The sequence below is a fragment of the Dipodomys merriami genome, unplaced genomic scaffold (assembly GCF_024711535.1).
Source record: "Dipodomys merriami isolate MVZ:Mamm:240054 unplaced genomic scaffold, mDipMer1.0.p SCAF_47, whole genome shotgun sequence".
Classification (NCBI taxonomy): Eukaryota; Metazoa; Chordata; class Mammalia; order Rodentia; family Heteromyidae; genus Dipodomys; species Dipodomys merriami.
In genome coordinates, this window is record NW_027206035.1 from 7079012 (window position 1) to 7093495 (window position 14484).

The window sequence follows — 14484 nt, forward strand, 5'->3', positions numbered from 1 at the left end:
CCTAACCATAACCCTCACACTAAACCTAACCCTCCCCTTAACCCTAAACCTAACCCTCACACTAATCCTAACCCTAAACCTAATCTGCACTCTCAAGTTAACCCTTACCCTCACCCTAACCCTCACCCTAACCCTAACCCTAATCCAAACCCTAACCTTAACCTTAAACATCACCCTAACCCTTACCCTAATCCTAAACCTCATCCTCATCCTAACCCTCACCCTAACAGTTACCCTCACCATAATCCTAAACCCGACCCTCACCCTCACCATAACCCTTAACCTCACTGTAACCCTAACCCCAATCATAAAACTACCCCTCACCCTAAGCTTCATCCTAACACTAACAGTAACCCTAATCCTCACCCTGTCCCTAACCCTAACCCGAACCCTTACCCTCACCCTCAATCTAAATATCACTGTCACCCTAACCCTCACCCTCACCCTCACCCTCACCCTCACCCTAACCCTCACCCTCACTCTAGCCCTGGCCTAACCGTAAACCAAACCCTAATCATTACCCTAACCCTAAACCTAACCCTAACTGTCAAACTAACCCTAACGTTAACCCTAACCCTAACCCTAACCCTCACACTAACCCTCATCCTAAACCTAACCCTAACCCTCACGCTCATCCTAACCCTAACACTAACCCTCACCCTAACCCTAAACCTCACCATCACCCTCACCCTCAACCTAACCCTAAACCTACCCCTCAACCTAAACCTCATCCTAACACTAACCCTAACCCTAACACACGCACTAATCCTAAACCTAACACTAAACCTCACACTCAACCTCATCCTCACCCTAAGCTAACCCTACACTTCACACTAACCCTCATCCTAACCCTAACCATAACCCTAGCCCTAATCGTCACCATCACCCTAAACCTAACCCTAACACTTAAACCTCAACCTAAACCAAACACTCACCCTCACCCTCACCCTCAGTCTAACCCTAACCCTAACCGTAATCCTAACCCTAACCCTCACCCTCACCCGCACCCTAACCTCACCCTAAACCTAACCCTCACCCTAACCCTAACCCTCACCCTAAACCTCACGCTAAACCTAACCCTAACCCTCACGTTCACCCTAACCCTAAACTAAACCCTAACCCTAAACCTCACCCTACCCCTCACACAAACCCTTAACCTAACCCTAATTCTAACCCTCACCCTAACCCAAAAACTAACCCTCACCCTCACCCAAACCCTAACCCTCACCCTAACCCTAACCCTAACATTCATTCTCACCTGAACACTCACCTTCACCCTAAACATATCCCTAACCCTCACCCTCATCCTAACCCTCACCTTTACACTTACCCTCACTGTAACCCTAACCCTAAACCTAATCCTAACCCTCACACTTACACTAAGGCTCACACTAACCCTATCCCTACCCCTCACCCTAACCCTTAACCTAAACCTAAACCTGACCCTAAACCTCACTGTCACCCAAACCCTCATCCTACCCTAAACCTCAGTGACACCCTCACCCTCACCTTCTCTCTCAACCTCACCATAAACCTCACCCTCACCCTAGCCCTCAGCCTAACCCTAACCCTAAACCTATCCCTAACCCTCACAATAACCCTAACCCTCACACTAACCCTAACCCTACCCCTCACACTAACCCTCATTCTAAACCTAACCCTAACCTCACCCTCACCCTTACCCTAAAAATAACACTCACCCAAACACTAAACCTCACCCTCACCCGCAAACTCAACCTAACTGTAACCCTACCCCTTACACTAAACCTCATCCTAACCCTAACCCTAACCCTAACACTCACACTAATCCTAAACCTAGCCCTAAACCTCACCCTCACCCTCACTATCAGCCTATCACGAAACCTCACCCTAACCCACACCCTAGCCTAACCCTCACCTACACCCTAAACCTCACCCTCACCCTCACCCTCAGCCTAAGCCTCACCCTAAACCTAGCCCTCAGCCTAACCCATACACTAACCCTAACACTAACCCTAACCCTCCCCCTAACCCTCACCCTCACCCTAAACCTAAGCCTAAGCCAAACACTCACCCTAACACTCAACCAAACCCTAACCCTAACACTAACCCTAACCCTTACTCTAACACTAACCTTTAGCCTAACCCTAACCCTCACACTACCCTAACCATAACCCGAACCCAAACCCGAACCCTAAGCTCACCCTCACCCTCACCCTAACTTTAATCCTCACCCTAACCCTCAACCTAATCATAACTCTAACACAAACCCTAAAACTCACGCTAAACCTCACCCTAATCCTTACCCTCATTCTAACCCTAAACCTAACCCTAACCGTCACACCAATCCTAACCTTCACCCTAACCCTAACTATACCCCTCACCCTAAACCTCACCCTAACACTAATACAAACCCTAACCATCACCCTAACTCTAACCTTAACCCTCACCCTCACTCTAACCCTCCCCGTCAATCTAACCCTCACCCTTACCCTAGCCCTCACCCACAACCCAACCCTCAACCTCACCTAAACCCTCACCCAATCCCTAACCATAACCGTAAACCTAACCCACAACCTCAACCTCACCCTCACAATAACCCTAACCCTAACCCTCATCCTAAGCCTAACCCAGACCCTAACACTAACCCTAAGCCTAACCCTCACCCTCACCCTAACACTTACCCTAACCCTAAGCCTAATCCTAACCCTCACCCTCACCCTAACCCTCACCCTCACCCTCAAACTCACCCTAACCCTCACCCTTACACTACTACTCACCCTAATCCTAACTTTGACCCTAACACTCACCCAAACCCTAACAACAACACTAAACCTAAACCTAACCATCAAACACACCATCACACAAACACTCACTCTAATCCTAATTCTCACCAACGACATAACCCTCACCCTCACCTGAACACGAATACTCACCCTACACCTCACGCTCACACTAAACATCACCTAACCCTAACCCGGACACTAACCCTAACACTAACACTCACGCTATCCCTAACCCTCAACCTCACCCTAACCATAAGCCTCAGCTTAACCCTAAACCTCACCCTCATCCTAACCCTCACCATTCCACTTACCCTCACGGTAAGCCTAACCCGAACTCTAACCCTCACACTAACCATAACTCTCAAACTAACCCTAACCCTACCCCTCAACCTAACCCTCATACTAAACCTAACACTAACCCTAACACTCACCCTAACACTAATCCTAACCCTAACTCTCACCCTCACCCTCACCCTCACCTTCACCTAAAACCTCAGCCTCAGCCTCAACCTCAACCTAACCCTAACCCTAACCATAACCCTCACCCTAATGGTAACCCTGACCCTAACCCTAACCCTAACCCACACCCTTACCCTCACCCTCACCCTCACCCTCAAACTAACCCTCACCCTCAACCTAGCCCTCACCCTAACCCTAACTCTAAACCTAACACACACCCAAACCCTAAATCTAACACTCACCCTAACCCTAATCCTCACCAAAACCCTAACCCACACCCTCACCCGAACCCTCATCCTAAACCTAACCCTAAACCTAACCCTCACGCTAACATTAACCCTCACCCTCATGCTGAGCCTAACCCTAAGCCAAACTCTAATCGAAGCCTAAGCCTGACCCTCACCCTCACCCTAACCCAAACATTAATCCTAACCCTAAGCCTCACCCTCAGCCTCACCCTAACCCTAAGCCTAAATCTAACCCTCACCCTAAACATTACCCTCTCCCTAAACCTAACAGTGACCCTCACACTAACCCTAAGCCTAACTTTAACATTCACCCTAACCCTAAACCTAAGACACACCCTGACCCTCAGCCTAACCCTAACCCTAACCCAAATCTGAACCCTATTCCTCATGCTCACACTCACCCTAATTCTAAACCTAACTCTAACCCTAAATATACCCCTCACCCTAACCCTCACCCTAACCCTAAACCTAACCCTATCCCTCATTCTCACCCTTACCCTCAACCTAAACCTAACCCACAGCCTAAAACTTACCCTCACCTTACCCTAACCCTAACCCTAACCCTACCCCTAACACTCACGCAAACCTTAACCCTAACACTAACCCTAACCCTCACCCTCACCCTAACACTCACCCTAACCCTTTCACTAAACCTAACCCTCAAACTCACGGTCACCCTAACACTCACCCTAACCCTAACTCTCACCCACAACCTAACCCTTAGCCTCACCCGAACTCTCACCCTCACCCTAAACCTCACCCTCACACTAAACATCACCCTAATCCTAACCCCCACCCTAACCCTAACCCCCAACCTAACCCTAACCCTAAACCTCAACCTAATCCTAATCCTCACCCTCACCCTTAACCTAAGCGGAACCCTAAGCCTAACACTAATCCTAAACCTAAAACTCACCCTCACCCTAAACCTAAACCTATCAGTAAACCTAACACTCACCCTCAACCTAAACCTAAACCTATCAGTAAACCTCACCTCACTCTCACCCTAACCCTAATCCTAACCCTCACCCTCACATTAACCCTAAGCAAAATCCTAACCCTAAACCTCACCCTACCCCTCACCCTAACCCTTAACCTAACCCTAACCCTCACCCTCAAACTCACCTTCACGCTAACCCACACACTAAGCCTAGACTTTACCCTAAAACTAACTCTAACCCTAAACCTCACCCGAACCCTAACCCTCACTCTCAACCTACTCCTACCCCTCACCTTAACCCTCATCCTAACCCTAAGCCTACACCTAACACTCACCCAATCAATAACCTTAACTGTAACACTCAACCTGACACTCAGCCTAACACTAATACGAAACCTAACCACCACCCTAAACCTAACTTTATCCTTCGCCATCACTCTAACCCTCCCCTTCAACCTAACCCTCACCTTTACCCTAACCCTCACCCACAACCCAACCCTCACCCTATCCCTAACTCTAACCATAACCTAACCCTCACCCTCAAACTCACTCTCACCCTAACCCTAAACCTAACCCTATCATAACCCTAACCCAGACCCTAACCCTAACCATAACCCTCACCCTCACACTCACCCTAACCCTAACCCTAACCCTAACCCTAAGCCTAATCCTAACCCTCACCTTCACACTAGCCCTCACCCTAACACTAATACTAACCCTAACCCTCACCCTAAACCTAAACCTCACCCTAACCCTAACCCTCACACTAACCCTAAACCTTACCCTAAACATAACGCTAACATTAACCCTAACTCTCACCATAAACCTAAACTTTAACTTAACCATAATCCTCACCCTAACCCTCAACCTAACACTAACCCTAAACCTAACCTTCTCCCTCACCCTATTCCTGAACCTAACCCTTACACTCATCCTCACCCTAACACTCAAAATAAAGCTAACCCTCACCCTAACCCTAACACTAACATTCACACTCACCCTCATGCTCACCCTAACCCTAACACTAATCCAAACACTAATCCTCACGCTTAAGCTCAACCTAACCCTAACCCGAACTCTAACCCTCACCGTCACACCAACCTTCAACCTCACCTTAAACCTCATCCTCAGCCTAAACCTCACGCTAATTCTAACCCTAACCTAACCCTCACCCTCACCATAACCCTGACCCTAAACCCAACCCTAACCCACCCCCTATCCCTCACCCCCACCCTCCCCCTAAACCTCACCCTCATCCTAGCCCTCACCCTAATCCTAACTCTAACCCTAAACCTCACCCTAACCCTAATCTTCACCCTAATCCTCACCCTCACCCTAACCCTTATCCTCATCCTAACAGTAACTCTCAACCTAACCCTAAATCTACACCTCACCTTAAATTTCATCCTAGTCCTAAGCATAACCTAACACTCACCCTAACCCTAACCCTAACCCAAACACTCACCCTGACCCTCAGCCTAACCCTAACACTAACCCTTATCCGAACCCTATTCCTCACCCTCACACTCACCCTAATTCTCACCCCTAACCCTATCTATACCCCTTACCATAAACCTCATCCTAACTCTAAACCAAACCCTATCCCTCACCCTCACCCTCACCCTAACCCTAAATCTAACTCTCACCCTAACCCTAACCCTCACCCTAAACCTAACCCTAACCATCACCCACAACCTAACTCTAAACCTCACCCTAACACTCAACCTAACCGTAACTCAAAGCCTAACCCTAAACCTCACCCTAAACCTCAACCTAACCCTTATGCTCACTCTAACCTTAACCCTAACCATCACACTAATCCTAACTCTCACCTTAACCCAAACTATACCCCTCACCCTAACCCTCACCCTAACACTAATACAAAAACTATCCATCACCCTAACCCTACCCTTAACCTCGTCCTCACTCTAAACCTCACCTTCAATCTAAACCTCACCTTTACCCTAACCCTCACCCACAACCCAAACCTCACCCTCACCCAAACCCTCACCATAACCCTAACCCTAACCCTAACTCTCACACTAACCCTAACACAGATCCTAAGACTAACCCTAACCTTCACCCTCACCCTCACCCTAACCCTAACCCTAACACTCACACTAACCCTCACATTAACACTCATGCTAACCCTGAAACTCAATCTCACTCTACCGTCATCCTAACCCTTACCGTCACCTTAACCCTATCCGTAACCATAACCCTCCCACTAAACCTAACCGTCACTCTAACCCTAACCCTACCCCTGACACTAACCCTAACCCTAACCACCTAACCCTTAGCATTACCCTAACCCTCAATCTCAAATTAATTCTAACCCTAACCCAAACCTTAACCTTAAAAATCACCCTAACCCTTACCCTAACCCTAACACTCACCCTCTTCCTAACATTCACCCTAACAATTACCGTCATCCTAACCCTAAACCTAAACCTAACCCTCACCCTCACTTTAAACGTTACCATCACAATAACCCTAACCCTAATCCTAAAACTACCCCTCACCCTAAACCTCATCCTAACCCTAACCATAACACTAATCCGCACCCTGACCCTCACCCTAAACCTAACCCTCACCCTCACCCTAGCCCGCACCGTCACCCTAACCCTCACCCTACCCTAACCCTCAGCAACACCCTCACCATCACCTTGACCCTCACCCTCACCCTAAACCTCACACTCACTCCAGCCCTCAGCCTAACACTAACCCTAACCCTATCCCTCACCCTAAACCTAACCCTAAACCTATCCCTAAACCTCACACTATCGCTAACCCTCACACTAATACTAACCCTACCCCTCACACCAACCCTCATCCTAAACCTAATCCTAACCCTCACCCTCACCCTAACCCTAACCCTAACACTCACCCTAACCCTAAACCTCACCCTCACCCTCACCCTCAACCTAACCCTAACCCTACCCCTCACCCTAAACCTCAACCTAACCCTAACCCTAACCCAAACACTCACACTAATCCTAAACCTAACCCAAAAAAATCACCCTCACCCTCACTATCAGCCTAACACTAACCCTCACCCTAAACCTCACCCTAACCCTAGCCCTCAGCCTAAACCAAACCTAACCCTAACACTAACCCTAACACTCACCCTAACCCTCACCCTCAACCTAACCTTAAGCCAAACCCAAACACTCACCCTAACACTCAACCAAACCCTAACCCTAACACTAACCCTAACCCTCAACCTAGCACTAACCTTTAGCCTAACCCTAAGCCTCAACCTACCCTAACCATAACCTGAAACCTAAACCGAACCCTACCCCTCACCCTAACCCTAACCCTAACCCTAACCCTAACCCTAAACCTCATTCTAACCCTCACCGTTACACTTACTCTCATGGTAACACTAAACCTAACTCTAACCCTCACATTAACCCTACCCCTCACACTAACCCTAACCCTACCCCTCAACCTAACCCACATTCTAAACCTAACGCTAATCCTAACACTCACCTAACCCTAATCCTAACCCTCACACTCACCCTCACCCTCACCTTAAATCTCAGCCTCAGCCTCAACCTCAACCTAAAACTAAACCTAACACTAACCCTCACCCTAACGGTAATCCTGAGCCTAACCTTAACCCTAACCCACACCCTAAACCTCACCCTCACCTTCACTCTCACCCTAACCATCACCCTCACCCTAGCTCTCAACCTAATCTTAACTCTAATCCTAACACTCACCCAAACCCTAACTCTAACACTAACCCTAAATCTAATCCTCAAACTCAACATCACCCAAACAAACACCCTAAACCTAACCCTAAAACACACCCTAACCTTCACCCTCACCGGAACCCTCATCCTAAACCTAACCCTAAACCTAACCCTCACGCTAACCCTAACCCTCACCCTCATGCTCAGCCTAACACTAAGCCAAACGCTAATCGAACCCTAAGACTCACCGTCACCTCACCCTAACCCAAACACTAATCCTAACCCTAAGCCTCACCCTCAGCCTCACCCTAACCCTAAACCTAACTCTAACCCTCACCCTAAACATAACCCTCACCCTAAACCTAACCCTGACCCTCACCCTAACCCTAAACATAACCCTTACCCTAAACCTAACCCTAACATTAACCCTAACCCTAAACCTAAACCAAACCCTAACCTTAACCCTAAACCTCACCCAAAACTTAACCCTAACCCTAAACCTCCCCCTCCCCCAAAACCTCTACATAAACCTTACCCTCATCCTCACCCTAACCCTCACCCTAAACATAACACTAAACCTCACCCTCACCCTATACCTTACTCTAACTCTCAACCTAACCCTAACACTCACCCTCACCCTAAACATAACCCTCTTCCTCACCGTAACTCTAAACCTCACCCTAACCCTCAACCTAACCCTAACGCTAACAGTAACCCTAAACCTCACCTTAAATCTTACCCTAAACCTTACCCTCATTCTAACCCTAACCCTCACACCAATTCTAACCTTCACCCTAACCCTAAATATACCCCTCACCCTAAAACTCACCCTAACACTAATACGAAACCTAAACATCACCCTAAACCTAACCTTAACCCTCGCCCTCACTCTAAGCCTCCCAGTCAATCTAACCCTCACCTTTACCCTAACCCTCACCCACAACCCAATCCTCACCCTCACCCAAACCCTCACCTTATCCCTAACCCTAACCCTAAACCTAATCCACACCCTGAACCTCACTCTCACCCTAACCCTAAACCTAGCCCTCACCCTAACCCTAAAAGAAACCATCACTCTAACGCTAACACTAACCCTAATCCTCACCCTCACACTCACCCTAACCCTAACCCGAACCCTAACTCTCAACATAACCCTCAATCTCATCCTAACCCTAACCCTAACCATAACCCTCACCCTATACCTAACCCTAAACCTAATTCTATCCCTAACCCTCAGCCTAACCCTAACCCTCACCCTCACCCTATCCCTAATCCTAAACCTAAACCTCACCCTAACCCTAACCATAACCCTAACCCTAACCCTCAACATATCCCTCAGCCTTACCCTCACACCAACCCTAACCGCAACCCTAACCCTCACCCTAACGCTAACCCTAACCCTACTGCTATTCCTAACCTTCACCCTCACCCTAACCCTCATTCTAATCCTTACTCTCACCCTAAACCTAACTCGCACCCTAAACCTTACCCACAACCTAACCCTGACCCTAAGCCCAACCCTAAACATCACCCTCATCCTAAGCCTATCCCTCACCCTAACCCTCACCCTAACCCTCACCCTTACCGTAACCCTAACACTATCTCTAAAACGAACCTCATCCTAACCCTCACCCTAACCCTAAACGTAACCCTAACCCTCACCCTAATGCTCACCCTAACCCTCACCCTAACCCTAACCCTCACAGTCATCCTAAAACGCACCCTAAACCTTTCCCTCAGCCTAATACTAACCCTAACCCTAATCCTAACCCTCACACTAACCCTAACCCTCACCCTAACCCTAACCATAAACCTCAGCGAAACCCTCTTCTTAACCCTAAACCTAACCCTCAACCTAACCCTAACCCTAACCCTCAACCTAACCCTAACCCTAAACACCTAACCCTAACCCTAACCCTAAACCTAACACTAAACCTCACCCTCACCCTCAGCCTAACCCTAACCGTAACCCTAATCCTAACCCTAACAATCACACTCATCCTCACTCTAACACTAACCCTAATCCTGACCCTCACTCTAACTCCAAACCTATCCCTAACCCTCAACCTAACACTAACTCTCACCCTTACGCTAACAATAGCCCTCACCCTAACCCTAACTCTAATGCTATCCCTCACCCTCACCCACACCCTAACAATAACCCTAACACTAAACCTCACCCTAACCGTCACCCTAAACATAAATCTAATATTAACATTAACGCTCAACCTCACCCTAAATCTCGCCTTAACCCTAACCGTCACCTTAACCCTATCCCTCACCCTCACCCTAACCCTCGCCTTAACCCTTACCCTCACACTATGGCACAACCTCACCCTAACCCTCACCCTAACCCTTATCCTCCCCCGAACCCTAAACCTAACCGTCGGCCTATCCCTCATCCTAAACCTAACCCTAACTCTCACCCTAACCTTAACCCTAACCCTAACCCTAACCGTAACCCTAACCCAAACCCTCACCCTCAGCCTCAACCTCAACCTCAGCCTAATCCTAACTCTAACCCTAATTCAAACCCTAACCCTCACCCTCACCCTAACTCTAAACCTAGCCCTAACCAAAACCCTCACGCTAAACCTAACCCTATCCCTAACCCTCACTATAACCATAAACCTAATCCTAATCCTAACCCTCACCCTCACCCTACTCCTTAACCTCACCCTAACCCTGACTAACCCTCATACTAACCCTAACCCTAACCTCACCCTCATACTAACCCTCACCCTAAACCTTACCCTCACCGTAACCCTAATCCTATCCCTAACCCTAACCCTCAATCTAAACCTAACTCTCACCTACACTCTAACCCTCACCCTAACACTCACCCTCACCCTCATCCTGACCCTCAACCTAAACATCGCCCTAACCCTAACCCTCATTCTAAATCTAACCCTAAATCTCACCCTAACCCTAACCCTCACCTTAAACCTCACCCTCAACCTAATCCTCACTCTACCCTTAACCCTAAGCCTTTCTTAACTGAAACCTTCACCCTCACCCTAAACCTCACCCTAACCCTCACCCTCACACTAGCCCTCCCCCTAAAACTAAACCTAACCCTAACCCTCAACCTCAACCTCACCGCCACTCTCAGCCTAACCCAAACCCTAACCCTAAACCAAGCCCTAACCCTAACCCTCACCCTCACCCTCACCCTAATCCTAACCCTAATCCTAACCCTAATGCTAACACTAGCCCTCAGCCTCACCCTAACCCTCACCCTCACTGTAACCCTAATGCTAACATTAACCCTCAACCTCACCCTAAACCTCGCCCTAAACCTTACTCTCACCTAAACGCTAACCTCTCATTCTCCCCAACCCTCACCCTAAGCCTTACCCTCACCCCAAAGCTCACCATAACCCTAAGCCTAACCCTCGACTCACCCTCATCCAAAACCTGACCCTAACCCTTACCCTCACCCGAACCCTAACCCTAACCCTCAGCTTAAACCTCATCCTAACCCTAACCATTACCCTAACCCTCAACCTAACCATAACCCTAACACTAACCCAACCCTCACCCTCACCCTAACTCTCACCCTCACCCTCACGCTCAACCTCATCCTCAACCTAACCCTAACTCTAACCCTAACCCTCACCCAAACCCTCATCCTGACCCTTACCCTCAACCTCAACACCACCCTCACCCTAAACCTCCCCCTCCCCCTCAACCTAACCCTAACCATATCCCTAACCTTCACCCTAAACCTAATTCTGACCCTCACACTCACCCTCCCCCTCAGCCTAACCCTACACCTAAGCCTAATCCTAAACCTAAACCTCACACTCAACCTCACCCTAAACCTAATTCTCACCCTAATGCTCATCTTAACCCTAAACCTCACCCTCACCCTAACTCTCACCCTGAAGCTTACCCTCACCCTAACCCTAATCCTAACCCTAACTGTAACTCTCACCATCACCCTAAGCCTAACCCGAATCCTAACCCTCACAATAACCTTCACCCTAACTCTATAGCTATCCCTAAACCTCACCCTCACCCTAATCCTCATCGTAACCCTTACCCTCACCATAACCCTAACACTAACCCTAAGCCTAATCCTCACTGTAATCCTTAACCTCACCCATAACCTAACCCACACCATCACCTTAACCCTTACCCTATCCCTAACCATCACCCTCACCCTAAAATTCACCCTCACCAGAACCCTCACCCTCATCCGAACCCTACTCTAAACCTCACCCTAACCCTAACCTTCACCCTAAACCTAACTCTAACCCTCACCATCATACTAACACAAACTCTCACCTTAAACTTCACCCAACCCTCACCTTTAACCTAACGCTAACCCTAACCCTCACCCTCACCTTAAATATCACCCTAACTCTAAACCTAACCATAACCCTCACATTAAAACTCTAACACTCCCCCTATCCCTAAACATACCCCTCACCCTACCCCTCACCCTAAACCTAATCCTAACCCTCACCTTAACCCTAGCCCTAACCCTCACCTTGATGTAACCCTAGCCCTAACCCTCACAGTCACCCTAACCCTAACCATCACCTACACCCTCACCCTAACCCTCACCCTCACCCTTACACTCAATCTCACCCTAAACATCACCCTTACCCTCACCGTCACCCTAAACCTAACCCTCACCCTAACCCTAACCCTAACCCTCACCCTAACCCTAAAACTAACCCTCACATTAACCCTAACCCTAACACTAATGCTAACCCTAACCCTCAACCTCACCCTCACCCTCACCCTCACCATAACCCTAACCCTAACTGTAACCCTCACCCTCTCTCTAACCCTAACCCTAATGCTATCCTTAAACCTCACCCTCACCCTAACCCTCACTCTAACCCTTACCCTCACCCTAACCCTCACCCTAACCCTCACGCTAACCCTAACAATAACCCTAACATTAAACCTCACACTAAACCTCACCCTAACACTAAACCTAAACATAACCCTCACCCTAATGCTCACCCTAACCCTAATTCTAAGCCTCACCCTCACCCTAACCCTAACCCTCACCCTAAACCTTACCCACACCCTCACCCTAATTCTAATGATATCCCTAAAACTCACCCTCATGCTAAACCGCATCCTAACATTTACCGTCAACATATCCCTAACCCTAACCCTAACCCTAATCCTCACCGTAATCCTAACCCTCACCCTCAACCTAACCCTCAATGTCACCTTAACCCTCACCCTAAACGTAACCATCACAGTCTCCCTAAAATTCACCCTCACCCTCACCCTCACCCTGACCCTAATCCTACCCTAAACCTCACCGTAACCCTAACACTCACACTAACCCTAACACTAACCCTAACGCTTACATTAGCCATAACCCCAAAACTAACCCTAAACCTACCCCTCACCCTACAACACCCCTAACCGTAATCCTAACCCTCACCCTAAGCCTAACCCTAACCCTCACCTTCAACCTACCCCTCAACCTAACCCTAAACCAAACCTAAACTCTTATCCTCAACTTCAACCTCAGCCTCACACTAAACATCACCCTAAACCTAACCCTCACCATAACCCTAACCCTAATCCTCACCCTAATCATAACTATGACCCTCACTCTCACCCACACCCTAAGCATAACCCTACACCTAAGCCTAATCCTAAACCTAACCCTTACACACTCACTAAACCTAAACCTCACCCTAACCCTAACCCTAACCCTAAAGGTAACCCTAACACTCACCATCACCCTAACCGTAACCCTAACCTTCACCCAAACTCTAACCCTAACCTTAATGCTATCCCTAACTCTCACCCTCACCCTAACCCTCACTCTAACCCTTAACCTCACCATAACACTCACCCTAACCCTAAACCTAACACTTATAGTAAACCTCACCCTAACCCTGACCCTAACCCAAAACCTAAACCTAAACCTCAACCTAACGCTCACCCTAACACTCAACCTAACCCTAACACTAACCCTAACCCTAACCCTCCTCCAACCCTCACCCTAACCCTAACCCTAACATTAAACTTTAGCCTAATGCTCACCCTAAATGTAATCCTAACCCTAATCCTCACCCTATACCTAACCCTAAACCTAAACCTCACCCTAACCTTCACCCTCGCCATAAATCTAATGCTAAAATTAACCCTCAAAACCATCCTAAACGTCGTCCTAACCCTTACCCTCACCTTAAACCTATTGCTCACCCTCACCCTAACCCTCACCTTAACGCTTACCCTCACCCTAAACCTCACCCTCACCCTAACACTCACCCGAAACCTTACCCTCCCACAAACCCTCACCCTAACCGTCAGCCTAACCCTCATCCGAAACCTAACCCTAACCCTAATCCTCATCCTAACCTTAACCCTAACCCTAACCCTAACCCTAA